Genomic DNA, 17,444 nt, shown 5'->3' with positions numbered 1-17,444 from the left:
CCAATTAGAAGTCTTGTTTGTTGGGCTATGCCGGTGCCTCCTGCTTACTGGGTTCTTATAATTTTTTCAGGTTGTTACACACAGATCTAAAAATTTTCCATAGCGGTATATATCTTTCGAAAATCTTTCGATCGGTCGAATGCATTCGTCGGTCATTTTGTCGACCGTTTTATTTCTTTCTGGTAATTAAATCAAGGATTCCACAAAAGAGCCCTAGGCACTGTAGCTGGAAAGCCTGAAGAAACCTTTAGAGAGAAGACAATGAGAAGAAATTACAGTTTTAGAGGTGGGAGGAAAACCCCAGAAGAATATTCTGGGTAAAACCCATGGAATCAGTTAGGGACTGAAAACCCAATCCACATGTGGTCCGGGCAGGAATCGAACCCAGGCCGCAGCAGTGGAAGGCGAGGAAAGTAACCACTGCGCCAACCTGACTCACCAAACTAGTCTTCATTTTTGTTGACTCATGTTTTGTGGTAATCCTGCAGAGTGAAAATTTTGGTCACAGGGTTTAATTTTCCAAGACCACTTAGATGGGAAATGTTACCAATATCTGTCATTGTAGAATTGTTTGGCTTTCATATATATGAGGTAGGTAGCGACTTGATACAACCAGAGCTCACTTCAAGGCAGAAACAAGACCAGAAAAATATTTAACACAAAACAAAAGTGAGCTTGGAGTTTAGTCAGGGACATAGCATTCATTTCTCTGAATAAAAAAGTCGGTCGTTTCTCTCCACCTCTCGTTTAGTTTACACCCTGTTCCATCAGTTCACATTGTGCCAATGTTTTGACCCAGAAACTTTAGATAGTTCACCGAGCGACCGATTCCAAATTCAGAGAGCATAGTGCTGGGCAGTCAACCCGGATCCTGGGGGAGAACATTTATTTTATTTTTCCCCATCCCGAAATCAAAACATTTCAATGTACTCAGGAAAAATCCACGGTTGTCATTTCTTCGAGACTTCGGCACACAGAAACAAGTTTTCCCGCCCGCCCTAATGGGTAGCCGGGGAGAGGGTTAGAGTGAGGAAGCAAGGCGAGAAGGAAAAAGACGAAGAAGAAGAAGAAGAAGAAGACGGGAAAGCCAGAAGTAGGAGGGAAAAGTCACCAGCTAGTGTGATAGATTGTCAATGCTGGGCAAATACTCCAGCCGGGCTTAATGCAGTCCCCACTTGTGATCTTTTGGGGAAACATTTTAACCGGCGAGTGGCAGGGCCCGGATCATCTTTTGCTTAGGGAGCGTATCTGGGACATCGATCGATGGGGGGCTGGCGCTCCGCTGGCCGGTAGAGGGGATGAGATGAGAGTGAGGGGGCCGGCCGACTGAATGGATGTAACCACCCCGGCCTGTTTTGTTTTTATTCAGGGTGGAAATTTGCAAGTTATCTATCAAAAGCTGCAGCTTTTTTTAAGGGGGTGGGGAGTTTACTCAATGACGCATTGTGATTGTGTCCGTGTTTACCTAGCGCATCCATTAGAATAGTAGTGAATAGAAAGGATGTGATTTGTGAGAACTCTATTTTAAACACCATTATCGAGTATTGGTATAGTCGTGGTGATTTCAAAGAATTAACCAAATTTGGGCAAAGAGCGCTGCAAAATCATCTAAAGTGTACCTATTACTTCACCTAAACCATGCATTGAATTGAAATCATATTATTTGCAGCGTTTATGATATAACGTTCACCCATGGAAAACGAAGTCTAAAATCATATTGTGCGACATTCATCACTAGTTCTACTTTTTCCATAAACGGCTAAGATGACATTAAGTCATCAAATTTATTTTTAATGTTATCAAGAATAATTGATCGAGGGCATTAAAGAGTGTTGAAATGAGGTTCGAAACCCATCTAGGTATCCCGAGGGATGCAGGGTAATACCAAGGATGTTCAAAAAAATTATTTTGCTTTATGTTAATAAATTGGGAGCATGATCGATACCAATGTGAATGCTAACTTCTATGGATTTTATGTTTTGTCGGACCATTATAGTGGCGTCCAACACAAGTCCTGTCTCAAGTCCAGTCTCTGAAAACAAGGGATTAAATAATGACATGAGAATATTTTTGTCACAGTTCATGCGAATAGCTTGTGACTTCACTTGTGACTGGATGACTAGTGATGGACTTGTGAGGACTTGTGATGGAATTGTGAGGACTTGTGATGGACTTGTGGTGGCCTTGTGGGGACTTGTGAGGACTTGTATGGACTTATAAGGACTTGTGATAGACTTGTGACGGACTTGCTATAGACTTGTGAGGACTTGTATGGAATTGTGGTGACGTGTGATGACTTGTGATGGGCTTTTGAGGACTTTTGGGGACTTGTTATGGACGTGTGGTGACTTGTGATGACTTGTGATGGGCTTGTGAGGACTTGTGATGGTATTTTGAGGACTTGTGATGGACTTGTGAGGACTTGTGATGGACTTGTGATGGACTTGTAATGGACTTGTGATGGACTTGTAATGGACTTGTGATGGACTTGTGATGGACTTGTGATGGACTCGACGACAAGAATGCTTGGCTGACGTGAACCCATGAAGTTAGCAGTCACATTGGTACTTATCATATACTACGTGTATTAAAAAAAAACCGGTCAGACTCAAGAACATATGGTTAGCGTGGTGTGTGATATGAATGCGGTATCACTCTATATACGGGCTCCGTTTGTCCTACCGTTCACTCCGAAATAAAAAATCAGAGATTCCAGAAAGATTTATAGTCGGCGGGGCAAACATTCCTACAATGGCCGTGCCGTGGCTGCTAGCAAACCCCCCGCCGCGGGCAAGTTTGTTGTAATTTCCACGAGAGAGAAGAAAAAGGAAGGAATTCGGCAATAATATTGTTATGATACCATCCGTAAATCCGCGCTTATTGCAACTGACGTCTACGCGATTACGGTCTTTTGACGGGGAGCGGCGAGGGGGAAGCGATCCCCCGGTAAGACCCCGGCTTATTCCTGTCCCATCGCCCGCCAAATTACCCCAGGTGAACGCTCATTAGTCACGCCCCGCCGGTCAGCCGCAAAAGCACCCCCTTTTCTCCCCACCTCGGACAAGCCCCGGCTCACAATCATTTTAATCCGATCAAATCCGGAGATTTATGAAATTATTATTCGCCGGTCAATTATTCCTCGGGTTATATCAAAGAAAGAGGGGAAGGGAAACGGCACTATTGTTTGGGGTTTTAAGGAGGGATTTTTGTTAGGTAGTGGAATGTAAAACAAGCATTTTGTTTGTGGCTTGTTGTTTTTGTTGGCGGTGGTTGACGGAGCGGCAGGGCGCAGGTATAGGAGCAGACAGACTGACTAGCGGTCTGCGCTGAAGTCCACGGGTAAGCGAGCCAGTCGAGCGTGGCCTAATCGGGCCGTAAACACGGCCACCTAAGCACCACTATTGCTGGCCCGCAGTGATCTGTGGCTAAGCCCCCACCGGGGCTTTTCTGCCGCGATTCATGGTCTAAAAACTTCGGTGAATGATAACAAACAACACAAAAACACCAACGTCAACAATTTTACAGGTGTGTGTACAGATTCTCTTCGGGGATTTTCTGGGCAGCCTTGGTCGCCGTGAAAAAAGGGGAAAAGAGAAAAAAGCAAAGATATTGTGAAGGAGTGCGTGAGAGAGGTAGGGAATGTTTTACTGGTATCGCCCTAAAGGGTTACGGCCTTGGTTGACACGACCGGAGGACACGAACTATCCGTGGGAAACCAAAAAAGAAACTAGCTGTATCAGAGATTACCTAAACATCTCTTTAATACATTTCTAAAATTTAAAATGCTCTTGAGAAGGAATGGCTGACCTAATTACTCTCAACGTTTTGTTTTATTTTTTTTTCAAAAGAAACCTGAACGTTTCTGGTTTGAAGACAACCAGCGTTTCTTGTAAGCCGTATACATGTTTAGTTAAAAACTTGTGATGTTCTTTGGGCGTGGATCTCGATTATTTCTCACAAGAATTAATGACCTACCTGATAAGTTGAGCCATGAATCGGTCGTCGACTGTTTTTTCTCGATTCCTTATGCATGAACAGGGCTTGGTATACGACTGTAAGGGAAACCGTTAATGAAACTCATGTCATACAATATTAACACACAACTTTACCCCAAAGATGAAAGATTTCATTCTAGATTATAGTTTATGTTGATTGTCCAGTTGGTTTCTCTCTTTCCAAGATTGGTTCATTTAATTTAAAAATCATGGAGGAAAAGCTCAAAAAAAAGTAAAATGTAGTAATATTTTAAGAAGAAAAAAATATGATTCTTCTCTTTTGCTTTGCTTTATTTTGGTTGTTTTGATAGAGCACATTATTGTACCAAATTCCCCACCCAAAAAAATGAAATTATTCGCAACGATGCGATGCGAAAGAAATGTAAAAAATAATCTAGTTCTTTCTATATTAATTATCAAAAACAAATGTCTGGATTAGGTCACGGCTGGGATGGTCTCGCCAGTCACGATTTCTACGCCACTTCCGGGTCGGGTCAAGGTCGTGTGTCCCGCCTCCTTGCGTGAGTCACGTTCGGAAATGCGCCAACGGGGCGTGGGAACGCGGATGAGGGTGCGGGATCTGACGGTTTCCATTCACAGCCAATCAGGGATGGGTTATTAGACATCAACAACAGTTGACACTCAGCCCAAGAATTCCTGATAAACATGTCAAGCGTGGGACTGAACGGCAGATAAAATGAAAACATTTGAACCGTTCGCAAATTGTACATTATCTCTTTCTTTTTTTAGAACTCAGACAAGAAAAAAAAGGAGATTCAAGCATTTATATATAGGTTTATATTCAGAACATACATGTTTCGATACTTTCACGTATTAACCTCAAACTGAAAATTTGTTTTTACAAACATTAATGGTCAGGAAGACGTTTTGTCCAAGAAACATCAGTGAATTAATGCTAAGAAAGTCGGTAAACTAAGCTTTGTTTTGGGTTGTTTTTCTTGTAGCAATTAGAAGTACACAGTTTGATGAAAACATATTGCGATATTAACAATAATGGTGATACTGCTTCAGTAAGAAACGAAAAAAAAACATGATTAACTATTAGTTCTGATGAACTATTAAAAAAATTTGGATTCTAGCCATTGCATTGCAACATTTTCCAGGAATCAAAAATCTTACTCATAAAAGCGAACTGCAACATTTACATCATAGCAACTACCTATAAAATGGGGGTACGCGCGTTATTTTTGGTGGTACTCCACAAAAGCCGAATGATTAGTTTGATTTGTCTAAAAATTGTCGAACTTGGGAAAAAATATTTAGATCTTTACTTTTTTTAAGGGAGAATCGACAAAACATGCATGAAACATGAATAATTCATTAGAATCTACTTTACATGAATATTCCAATCACCACTCGGATTCTGCCATTATACGATGGCGCCACACGCTGCGCGGAATAAACACAAAATAAATGAAAATCGATATGAATAATTCATGAGCGTATATTTCACTGACATGAATATTCGTTACATTCGCCCGAGGCTGCCATGCGGTGGCGCCAGCTACGAAAACAACCAAAAAAACCGGAGTGTTTTTTGGAAAATCCTCATCAGCGTAACCCGAACCGTTTGGTGCCCTGGTTGTATTGTTGCGCTGCATGCAATGGCAGTTCGTCTACGGTAGATAGCATAGAAACACTTATCAATTGAGAGTCGTTAGGTATCAGGTAAGACGTCATTGGTCGATCTGAGATTATGTGAGAATGCATGCCATGTTGTCATTCATGCCATGCATTGTGAACGCAGTCACAATAATCCAACCATTAAAATTAATCACATAAATAGCTGATGACTGATGTGAAAAGTAATCGTTGAATTTAGTGTCATTCACAGTGCGACGGACACGATCGAAGCATTTTAAGAAATTAGGCCTAACTAAGTCTGACACTCTTTTGAAACGAGCAACAAATAGTAAGAAGTTCTTTTGCATTACAATGGCTATATTCGTTTAAGAATTTTAAATGCACACGCACCACCTAATTCAGCGTCTAAGTCATAGCTTGTGCTTATTTGATAAATTAGCGCACGGGAAATATTATCTGTAATTCTTGCGATTCTTGTAAATTTTAAATTCTACATAAAAAATTACGCGTCCGATTTGGTCATTTCGCTTTCTGTATTACACTGAGAAAGGATTTTTTCCCCGAAAATTCGCGAAATAACATAATTCTGTTAAAACTTGCGTTTACATTGATATATCGCTGAGTAGACGAACTTTGAAGGTAAGCTTTCTATAATGAGGCAGTGCACTGATTCATTTCGGGTAGGTCCAATTGAAATGTACTTTGAATGGTGATTTAAAATGAATTTCATTTCACTGCCTTTTCGATTATTCATAGCTATAGTTCCTCCGACATTTTGCATAAACGCAAAGGTCTAATCTAGGTTTCCAACTAAGGCCTGCTCGGTAATTCTTTTATAAAAAAGCATTTTGGTGGTTGTTTTCGCAGTTGCTCCATTTCCACACCGAAAGAGGTCACGGCCTAAATTTTGCCTTGAATTACGAGCCTAGATTTGGGTCAGAGAGCAATGACTCGCCGAGACCCGAACCCGATACGGCAAAACCGGGCCGTTCCTTGACCGCTCTCTCTCTAAAGTGCGCTCCAACCCCTCTGATTTACCGGAGAAAAGACTGAGGATTTTCGGTGAAAGCCCCCCCGTCATCGGTAGAGAAGAAAGACGGTATAAGGAAAAACAAGAAGCAGAAACTAGGACATGCTCCTGCTAATTCCCAGCGCATTTGTAAGAGGAAGGCCTTGGCCCGCCCGCCTCCACCCTTCTTATTTTAATTGCCCCGGTTCCTTTTTTCTTACTTAAGCCGGGATGTAGAATCGAATATCATCCGACAGGGGGGCTATCCGCGGTCTCTATAGTCATGAAAGTTTGATTCATGTGCTAAACACCCTTTCCTCTCCACCGATTCGCGGAGCTGAGCTCTTGAAGGGGGTTGTCGACGAAGGGGGGAGCAGAGACCTCGTTCTCCCCCGGCTTGGTAGAGCTGTCAATAACGGCGCGATGCTTCCAGCACGTGTTCCTTTACTTCAAGTCTCTCTTCTTATTTTTTTTTTTTTTTAGTGGTTGTCCACACACATCTTTTATAAGCCTGGGGTGGCTGGCGGGATTAGAGCAGTTTTAAATAGCGGTGCAGATCGTATCCCCCTCATATGATCCCAATTTGAGTAGCTGACTGGGGCTTTGCTTGGCCGGCCCGCCTCAGACACGCCGCTAATAAAGGAGGCCGGCCGGGGCCGGGCCGGGGCCCCCGGGCTCTCTGCCTTGCCAACACAAAACAACGAGTCATTAAAAGCTTCTTTAAAACAGCTCAGCGGTGTAGCGTTACGAGTCCAGCCTGCATCGTGGCCCGAAGACTGAAATCTTAGATTATTTGCAAACGTTCTCCTTTTTTTCCTCCCGTTTCTTTTATTATTTTTCCCAGGCTTATTTCAAAATGAGAGTGAGCACAGAGAAAAGAAGGAATAGGGGAGGGTTTGAATAGGAAAGCGAAGCTTTTGCAAGGCTGTATGACTCAATGCTTTAAAGTGAAAACTATGGTGCCGTCAACAGTCCGAATCTAGGTAAGGTACCTTTCTTCAAGACGCTATCAAGACATGCAATGTTTCCAACCTCAGCACCGAGATTGAAGCAATGATTTCGTGAGAAAATCCTTACGTACCGTCGTAAACACTGGAGTTATTGAGCTTGATACATAATACAACTAGAAAGCACACAGAGAGCGCAAACCTCCGCCAAGGCTGAACAATTCCCCGCCATTATTGTCAGTACACCCAAAAGAAATACCCGCATAAATGGTGATTAGAATTCTTAAACAAAATCCTGCAAATCTAGACCCATATTCCGATCACTTCCAAAATCAAGTCGATTTGTACTTGTACCAAGGACCACCCCTAAAAACATTTTCATGCAAATCTGTCCAGGCCTTTTTTTTAGTTATCTTGTTAACAGACAAACCAACCAACCAACCAACAAAATCCGATGAAAACATAACCTCCTTGGCGGGGGTAATTATTCCAACTTGCACGCGTACGCAGGAGTTTTTGAATGAAGTTCAAATGACGACACGACGCATGTAAACAAAATTTGAAACGTAAACGAAATTTGCGCATACCCTTGGAATGTAATTCTTATTGAAAATCTTTACTAAAGGTCCTATTTTGGTATGTTTAGTTTGTGTTTCCATATCATGTGCAAACTTACACAAACGTTGACAAAAGTCTTGCAAAGGTCTTGCAGACCAAACATTATTCGTCTTAAAGAGAAATTCGCCTTGGAGTATTATGGCGTAAGCTAGATTTTCGTCAAGGTTCGGGGTGTTTCACAATCCCTTGGACAATAAGTCAGGAATTTAAAAACAGACTTTTTTTTAGAACTCACATTTCCAAACATAAGTTAGGAATTTAAAAACAGACTTTATAGAACTCACATTTCAAAACAGACCATTCCATATTAACGATAGGTAAAAAGGTATACATTTCGATTTTATACCTTGTATATGTTAACATTCTGGAAGATAAGTAAAATCAGTATATACAGAGGTTAACCCACGGAAATTTCAAATTGGTATTGAACTTGTAAAATGGGACAGATCTAGCCACACAAAATACTTAACATCGTGAGCCGACGGATCCATCCTAATAACTATAACAAAGAGTCCAGCGAGTGGCCCCGCTGAGGCATAATGCAATATTCAATTTCTATATGAAGAAGATGAATCACTATATGGCGGCTATATGGAAAACGTCAATTTATCATGTTTCTTTTGGCGTCAATTTTCTCCGGCCGTGTACGGCCATCGATCTCTTAATTCGAGAACAATGCCTGAACATCAAGGTTATCAGCGTGGACCTCGTCTTTGTTCCAGTAAAGGTCCTTTTTTGGACTCCGAACCAATCATTTAAAAAAAAAACCTTTTCTATCCCGAACAAGCCGGTCAGGTAAAAGATAAAACCAATTACGTATTCATAAGTGTGGAAAACGTCCAGCAGGATCACGGAGCAGCATTTCGCGTTTTTGCTTCTTCATTTTTCAGAGAGTCACAGAGGATCGAAGCCAGGCTTTAAAGGCAGTTAATTGTTCCCGGCGGATCGATACTGCCTTTTCAGCGGCGCTAAACGGCAGTCTTCCGCCCGTTTTACGCGGGCTTTATTCGACCGCGCACGTTTATTGCCCTCATCGCGTTATTGGCGTCGGGGATACACCGTGTTCTATTATCTGGGATATAAAAATATGTTTTCGTCTCTCTCTCTCTGGTTGCCTTGAACGAAGGAAGGAGACAATAGCCGAGCCGAGAGAGGATCTTTTCTTCCGGGGTTTCAAACGATTTACGCTCTGATCAATTCGCCGCGGCAGTCAGCGGCCTCCGTGGGGACTATTCCGCGCCTGACTTGCGTCGCGATATACACGTCTTGCCCTTCTCCCCCATATTACTTGTGTTCCGTGAGGCGCTCACCTTTTGTTTATCGACAGAATTGCCCGGGCGACTCACTAAGTCAAATTTCCTGTGAGAAAAATGGAAAGGGATATACGTGTTCATTATCCTTAACTGGAGGTACATGTCTTTCGTAACCGCTCCGATTTATCGATGGTCCAGCGGACAGGACCAAGGCAACTGACTGTATACAATATTATTGGCAGAGTTGTAGGTTAACCATACCACAGGCGTTGGATACATAGTGTAATCTGGAAAAGGGGCTACAATTTTTTTTATTATGAAATGGTGGACCTGCGAGCACAATATTAAGATCTGAGAATCGATACATCTCATGTCGAAATGGAGACAGACAACTCATCCTCGGTTGCCATGGAACAGCAATCAGACCTTAATAAATTCCCATGGACTCATGTCTTCTTCACACTGCACACACCAAGTATGTTCTATTAAGGTTTTCAACGGTAAGGGGAAAGTCTGGGTCCTTGTGATAAAAAAAGGAAAGTCGTGTTTTCTTAAAGATATAGATTCACGATTTGGACCTAATTCTTGAAGAAGTTAATGGAGATAACACTTGGCAAATTTTTGTGCTAGGAAATACCACAAGCAATACGCATCGCACGACAATTTCTATGGCAACCGATTTTAGTGTATAGACAATGCTTTCTGTGCCTAGGAAATTTCTGCGCTGAGCAGCTCCGTGGACGCATGTATTTTTTTTTCTGCAACCAAGTATGGTAAATGACTATAATGCGCATGCGTCAGTTGGTAACGAAATGGTTCTCGGACTTAACTTCCCTTTATAAAAAAAAGTCCTCCAGAGCCATAAATCGGTGGAAGGTTAAATTTCATCGATGACTGAAGGATGTTGTTAAATGCAATTAGAGAAAGAAAATTCGATCACGTGACGTGTTTCACGCATGCGTATTAAGATAAATGACTTTACTAGTCTGCAGAAAAAAAACATTTGCGGCCGGGGCATTCATTTATATCCCTTATATCGTTATGCATGGTTATCACACAGAGGATAGGAACAATAATTTTGTAAACACTCTTTTTGTTATTATCAATGGGATATTCTCCTTTCATTGGAACCGAGCGAAGGTTCAGCGCTATACCATGTATTGCTTTAACACGAGGTGGGACGGAAAAAAACATTAAGCATACTTTTAAATCAAAAATCAAAATTTGTAAATTACAATACAGCTCTCGGAATTCCAAGCAGTGTTTGACATTTCGACGTCTAGTCTTTCCCCTCCGTGCACTAATATCCCTTCCAGGAAAGCGCGCTAGTGTCACATGCGCTCATAGAGATTACTTAGTTCTAGTTAATAGAGCGATCCGTAGTCTGTGCAACATTGTGTAGTACATGACCGCATTATGCTGTGCTGATGTTTGCTGCCCTCTGTTGACAGGTTTCAAACACTGCATCCGTCACAAGCTGATTTCATCTTTTTAATGAGATGTCAATGGACCGAGACCAACGTGTTAAACAACGGATGTTTCTTCGTTTAAAAAATCTTTCAAATTTATGAATTCTACAAGCAAACTGCTAAAACAAAAGTCCGGTGTTTAAATTTTTTCTGTTTGTAAAAGGAAAACATATTGGTCTTCCATAGAGCACAGATTTTGGAAGTAACTCTTAAGTTTAAACACCGCACTGTTCATAAAAAGACCATATTAAAGATGTCGATGTGTAAAGAGATGGTACGGTGTCACCTTGAATGCCCCCCCCCCCCCCCACACAAAAAAAAAAAAACCTGGGAGGAATAAAACGAACCGAACAATCCCCAATTTCATTGTTTTTTTATACCATCATTCAAGATCTCGCCCCGCGTAATAAAGATGAAAGCTTCTTCATCAAATTCCAAATGCCGCGTGCGCGCCGAAATCAAATAAAAACAGACAATTTTCGGTTCCCTCTTATAAGGGACGCCTGAGCGAGTTCTATACGGGGCAGGGAGGACGAATAATACCCTGTAATTTTTCCCGGTCGAGCGGTAGACAATTCTTTTGTCTTCAAGCTCATCCTTTCTCAACAGCCGTTGGCCAGCAATGCCGATATTTGATTGGGTTTGCAGACCGTCAAACCGGGAGGTAAATTTCATTTTCGTCTTTTAATGCTCTCTTCCCCCAATCCAGTTCACTTCTTTCTTTCTTTCTGACTTATTCTTTCTTGGTTTCTCGAGATGGCAGAATATATTTCAAGGGTTTTTTTGGTCTCCACAATTTTGTCAGTAATTTAATAAAAAGACTGACGTTATTTGATTGTTCTGTGCAGGTTTGCAGCAAAATTTATTCATCTGATCGGACACAGATTTTTTTTTTATACAATTTTTTTCCAGATCCATTGTGATATTTGATTTCTTTCAAATGACTCTTTTCAGATCTCAACGTCTCAAATTACTTGAAGTTCCCAGTTTCGGAAAAGTTAATCTCGTCAACAGGAGTGGCAGTATAGTTATTACTTTTGAAAAATTGTAACATGCAATTTTTTTTTGGAAAGTCAGTTTGGTCGCAAGTTAAATTTGGTTTAAATAACAAATATGACACCAATCTTGAAATTGTTCAGTAGGCCTACGTATGCGCGTGGTGTCGACTTATTGTGTCATTAGTGCCCAGTGCCTGTATGCGCATGCGCACGGGCTTATTTCCCCATCTTCACTCCCCCTTTTTTCAATTTTCGGATATTGAATGCGCTAAACTAATATTTTCCGTCTGAATTAAGCTGACTTATTATCCCGAGCACAAGAGACGAGATCTACCCTCTCAAATTGAAATCTCCCGCAATTTCCGCCGTTTAAAGTCATGTATGATAATGCAGCCAGTCAATTAGCCCGAGTCCCTACACAATAGCCACGAACCGACGGCACAATGCTAATAGCTCTCCGCGTTGTAACACACTATTAAATTTGGCCGGCAGTACCGCCTTCGGCAATCAAGCACAAAAACCGTCCAAGACACGCCATAAACGCTTCCCCCAATCAGCCGAAAAACCAGTCATCTTTCTTCTCCTTGTCTCTCTCTCTTTCTCCCCAACCTTTAATTTCCCGCCGACTTCCCTTCACCGTCTGCAAGACTAGCCACGGAGAATGCCGGGCATCTTCGCATGATTACCCGAGTCGACATCGTTTTAATCACTATCGAGGAGAAGTGGTCAGTCCCTAGCAACACCACGCAGGTCTTTTTTTTAGTCTTTTTTTTTTTTTTTTGGCGGGACAATTGCGACGCGTGTCTTAATCCAATAATCTGTGACGGTCGGTTAGATTCGCTGGGCAGTGCGCGGTCCGTTTGTCTGTTGTGGACTGTTGGTAATGCAAACAATATCATACTCATCTTAAATATTTGTTGAACAAAAATTAAACAAAATATGACGGGACACTTGTTTTGCCAGTCATTGATGCTTGGCTAAATTGGCCGGCACCAATAGGTCGTCTGGTGGTTTTTTTTTTTAGGTTTTTTTTCTTTGGGGGGGGGGGGAGGGGGTCGATTATATTTGGCAACAAAAATATAAATTTGATATTCTCCCCAAAGGGACGCTAGCACTATCTCAATGGCTGAGATAGTAAGATGCACAAGTTGGTAGTCCTTCGAAATGTGTCTGCAATTCGAAAATTTGTTCTAAAAGTTGAAAGGGGATCGGTTTCTAAGTCTTTTACACCTTTCAAAGAATTTACCATCGAAGACGCAAATTTTGAAAATAACGTTGAATAGACCATGTTATATTTTGTGATGCCAACTTTCAGCAAACGGTTACTTTCTTCTGCACTGCGTGTATATCTCTTGAAATGTGATTGTCCTAAAAGCTGGTGACGTTAACTGTTTAACGTTGGCAAAATAACATGCAAGAGATGCTTTTACGTTTGGGTTGCCTGTCGGTGGTGCGTTGATATGACGTCACAAGTAACAGTGTCTACAGACAGAATCAAGGGCGGATCCAGAAGCAACTTTTTTTGGGGGGGAGGCAAGAGGGCTCAAGTATAGTTTGTTCTCAGAAGGGGAAAGTATATAGTATGGTGCGCTATTTCGACATTGTGATATTGAAACTAAAAGGTATGTGTATAGCTGAAGGCTTGCGAGGGACATACGCAATCTTTCAATTCATTTATTATCTCCGATTAAAAAAACAATGTTGGGGGCATCGCCCCCTTGGCACCCCCCCCCCCCCCCCCACTCCCAATTGAAAGAATGCGCTACCAAGGTAAACAAATATATATATAATAATCGTGGTACATCATTACTGACGGTTATGCATGGTTTAGTATAAAGACAATAACAGGTAGCAAGACCTGTCTCTGATTCTATTATTTGAACCAATCGGTTCAGCCAGTTTGTTAAAAATCTCCAGAAGATATTTTTGAGAATGCTTTGATATAAGTCGTTTTGCGAAAATAACGACAATAGCAAATGCAAACACTACAACAAATCAATGTTCCTGTCCTCACCCTTGATTGCAGTAAGTGCATCATGCCTTTGTGGTAAACTGTACAGATAGAAAGGTTCCATGGAACAAAGCACCAAAAACTTTCATCTTATCGTTTAAATGTCTGACAGGATTTAATTTTGTTTAACTGGTCTTTCTTTTCTTCGTATTATGATCACGCCCCTCGCAAGTCAAACATGAAATGGAAAACTCACGCGATGAGTTAATCTTATCAGCGGTGTAATGGTGCGGAGGCGTGGGCCGTGTGCGAGCGATTGCTGGTGGGCCAGTAACAACAACGTCCCGCACCACGGGAAAGAACTCCGGAGAGAGGGGGAGAAGAGAAGAGAGTCCGAGACGGGAACGAAGCTAGCAGGCAGCAAGCCAGCCAGCCGGCCGTCTAACGGCCCGTACACTCCCCCCTCCCTTCGTCCCGTCGACCCCCGCGCTCCATAATCGAATCACGCTAATTGAAGTGATTCACTCAGGGTGTTCAACATTAAGCACACAAAAGGGGTACCCCCTCATGATGAGAACTTGTCTAATGTGATTTATTCCACGCGATATTGTAAAATCGAGGCTTGGGTAAACAAGACATTAACCGGTCAGCGGCGATTCCACCCTTAATGGAATTGCCAGTATACCAGTCTATCACTAAGTCTTTTCGTTCAGCCTGTGTGTCTCTCTATTATAACCCCCCCCCCCCCCTTCTAATAGGAGTGATACACCGTGTCCCGCCACCGGGAAAAAATGGAAGAGTGACAATGAGTGTTTAAGCGACAACCATATTTCCCCTCTTCCCCCAGTTGATGGCGGGTAAGGAATTAACCAAGCTCGCCGATGAGTTAGGGAGAATTGACGTTCGTGACTTTGCTCGAATGGGTAGCTCAAGCGGACCAAAACAAAAACCACCCCGTCCTTTTCCATCTCCTACTCTACCTTCCCCCACCACAGAAGCACTTGCAGGATGCTTTTTTGTGAATTGATTACTCGCATGGCAAAACTAGCCACACGGGTCCCCAGAATTAACGGCTGAGCTCCAATCCCGCCATACGAGACAATTTTCCCTACTCCCGATCATTATTAATCGGTGGTGGAAAAGTAGGAAAGGAGTGGTGGGCCTGGGCAGCGACCACAGGCGGCGGTGCTGCGGTTCCCAAACACGGCTTCCCATCATGTCGAATTAAACGGCGAAATGGCTCGGACTTGGATCGGAGCATCCTGCGCTTCGTTCACTGGCGGCAAGAAGTGATTAATGGACAACCAAACAGAGTCTGACTCTGAGCAGCTTGTGGGCTCAGGAATTAATCACGGGGTCATTGTCAGTTTTAGAAAAGATAGAACCCCACATTTTTTTTTTACCAATCCTCAAGCCCATCGTCGAATTTTTTACTCTTCCGGTTTTCTAATAGCGGCGAGTAGGTATTTTCTGGGCAGAAAAGATTTTCATTGTTCTTGGGAATACATTTTGTTTAAGATTGGAATTTCCCGATCCATTCGATCCTTTCTCGTCGTAATTAATTATTGAACCTGGTTGACTGACTGAATTAGAATCCCGAAGATCACCCCTTAAAGCGCCCTCTTGCGGTTTCAAGGCCAACATTCAGTCAACACACTGCTCAACTTGAGTTAACTTACTTCAAAAAGCACTGGAAAAGCATGCTTAGCTAAGAACTGTGCGTATGAAAAAAGGGTATAATTAAATTCCTAACATCATACTGACACTGAGCAGAGGGATATTAGGTATGAAATGTTAAGATCAATTGTTGGACAATAGAGGGCGCTGCTGAAATGACCTCTTGGGGATATGGAGCGTTGTCTTGACCCTTTCGTCTCAAGACGACTATGCATAGCAGTCAACTTTTTTACGCATAATATCATCCACCCTCCAATTTATTACTTCATGCATTTCTCAAGGCTATTTAGCCAAATATTGAACAGCGGAAACTTAATGATGTTAAACAGTAAACACGTCTTGGAGCCAATGCCATATAAACTTGGAGGAGGAACTGAGGACATTAGGAAGCCGTGTCATCAATTAAGAAGCTGAAACAAGTTTGGATCTCATACATCTTCTCCCTGAAAACAAAGCTAAGATGTTCAATTCACGAGTCAGTTCTACTGTATGGGTGCGAGGCATGGAGAATTATTAAGGGAGACAATCGAAAGTTAGATCAATTCAAATGCTTAAGGAGGATTCTGAGAATCACATGGCCACACATCATGGCGAATGATGACCTTATCTCTGGAACTGGAGTTAAGAACATCAGCGACGAAGTCAAGTCAAGAAGGTGGAAATGGGTTGGTCACACTCTTTAAATGAATGAATAACAGTCACTGCATGACAGCATTGTCGTGGCGGCTCGAGGGAAAGAGGAAAGTTGGCCGCCCTAGAAGAAGGAAAGGAACGCATTAGGTTGGATGACTTGGAATGAAGTCAAGCAAGTGAACAGAGTACACTGCAGCCTTATGGACCCCGTGGTCCGAAGAAGGAAGGTCAAGGTGAACTTAGCCCAAGTTGTGGAGGCTTATGCGTTATAGAAGCAGTATAAGCTTACAGCATCATACAAAAATACCACGGACTGTTGAATCCACGCAATTTTGTAACATTGTAACTACACGATTTCAACCAAGGAACAAAATACGATCATTGATTTTTAGAACTATACACGGTGGGTCATATTTGATATGGAGAAAATCTGCGAAGGGCTTTGTGTTAGAATTTCGAAATGACTGCGAAAAAAAATGTAGGGATGACTTCTAATTTCGTTTACAATTTGGTTAAAAATCCATAAATTGCGTGAATGAAACCACATTGGAAGAGACAGGAGTCTTTCTATCTACTTGCCTCCTTTAATGCTTCGACCGCAGCTAGCCCGACTGGACTAGGATTTTTTCTAAAATGACTCATAAAACGGCAGTAAAGCGACCAGGCAGGACTCGTCCCCCCGCTATACGCATGAGACCGTGAAACCGAAGTAGGCATCGGGGCTTCTCTTCTAACAAGAGCCAGCCCTTAATTTCATTACCTTTAACTTGTGGGGAGTGAGAGAAAAAAATAGATTAGATTACTCTCCCTCTTCGAAAAAGATAATCGATTTAAATCGTCCTTTCCCTTGGAGGGTCCCCTTCTATTATGTCCTCGGCTGGATAACACGGGTGAGGAGTGAGTGAAGATGAAGAAGAAAAGATGGAGTTGTTGGAAGGGTGGGAACTTCTTAATTTGGGCGAATTTTCTTTTCATGCGTAATTGGTGTAAAGAAAAAAGCCAGATCTGGTTTTCTGGATGAGATATACCGTGTATATACACCGTGAGCGCCCTGAACAATGCCCGGCGTGAAATAGGCGTCCGGTCTAAAACCCCCATCGGCCGCTGGTCTCAAGCTTGTCCGCTAAACGTTGGTAGCTGCTGGTTGAACGCCGTTAATTCCAAATTGGATTTCGGTGTTCAAACATGATTTATTTTTTTCCTCCCGGTCCATTCGTCTTTTCAATAGACACAGAGAACCCATACTTTTAGGCCGAGTTTATACCCTTTCCCTGATCGTGACACCAACG

The sequence above is a fragment of the Patiria miniata genome, unplaced genomic scaffold (genome assembly GCF_015706575.1).
Source record: "Patiria miniata isolate m_02_andy unplaced genomic scaffold, ASM1570657v1 HiC_scaffold_24, whole genome shotgun sequence".
NCBI classification, from domain to species: domain Eukaryota; kingdom Metazoa; phylum Echinodermata; class Asteroidea; order Valvatida; family Asterinidae; genus Patiria; species Patiria miniata.
Note: the sequence above shows the minus strand (reverse complement) of the source record.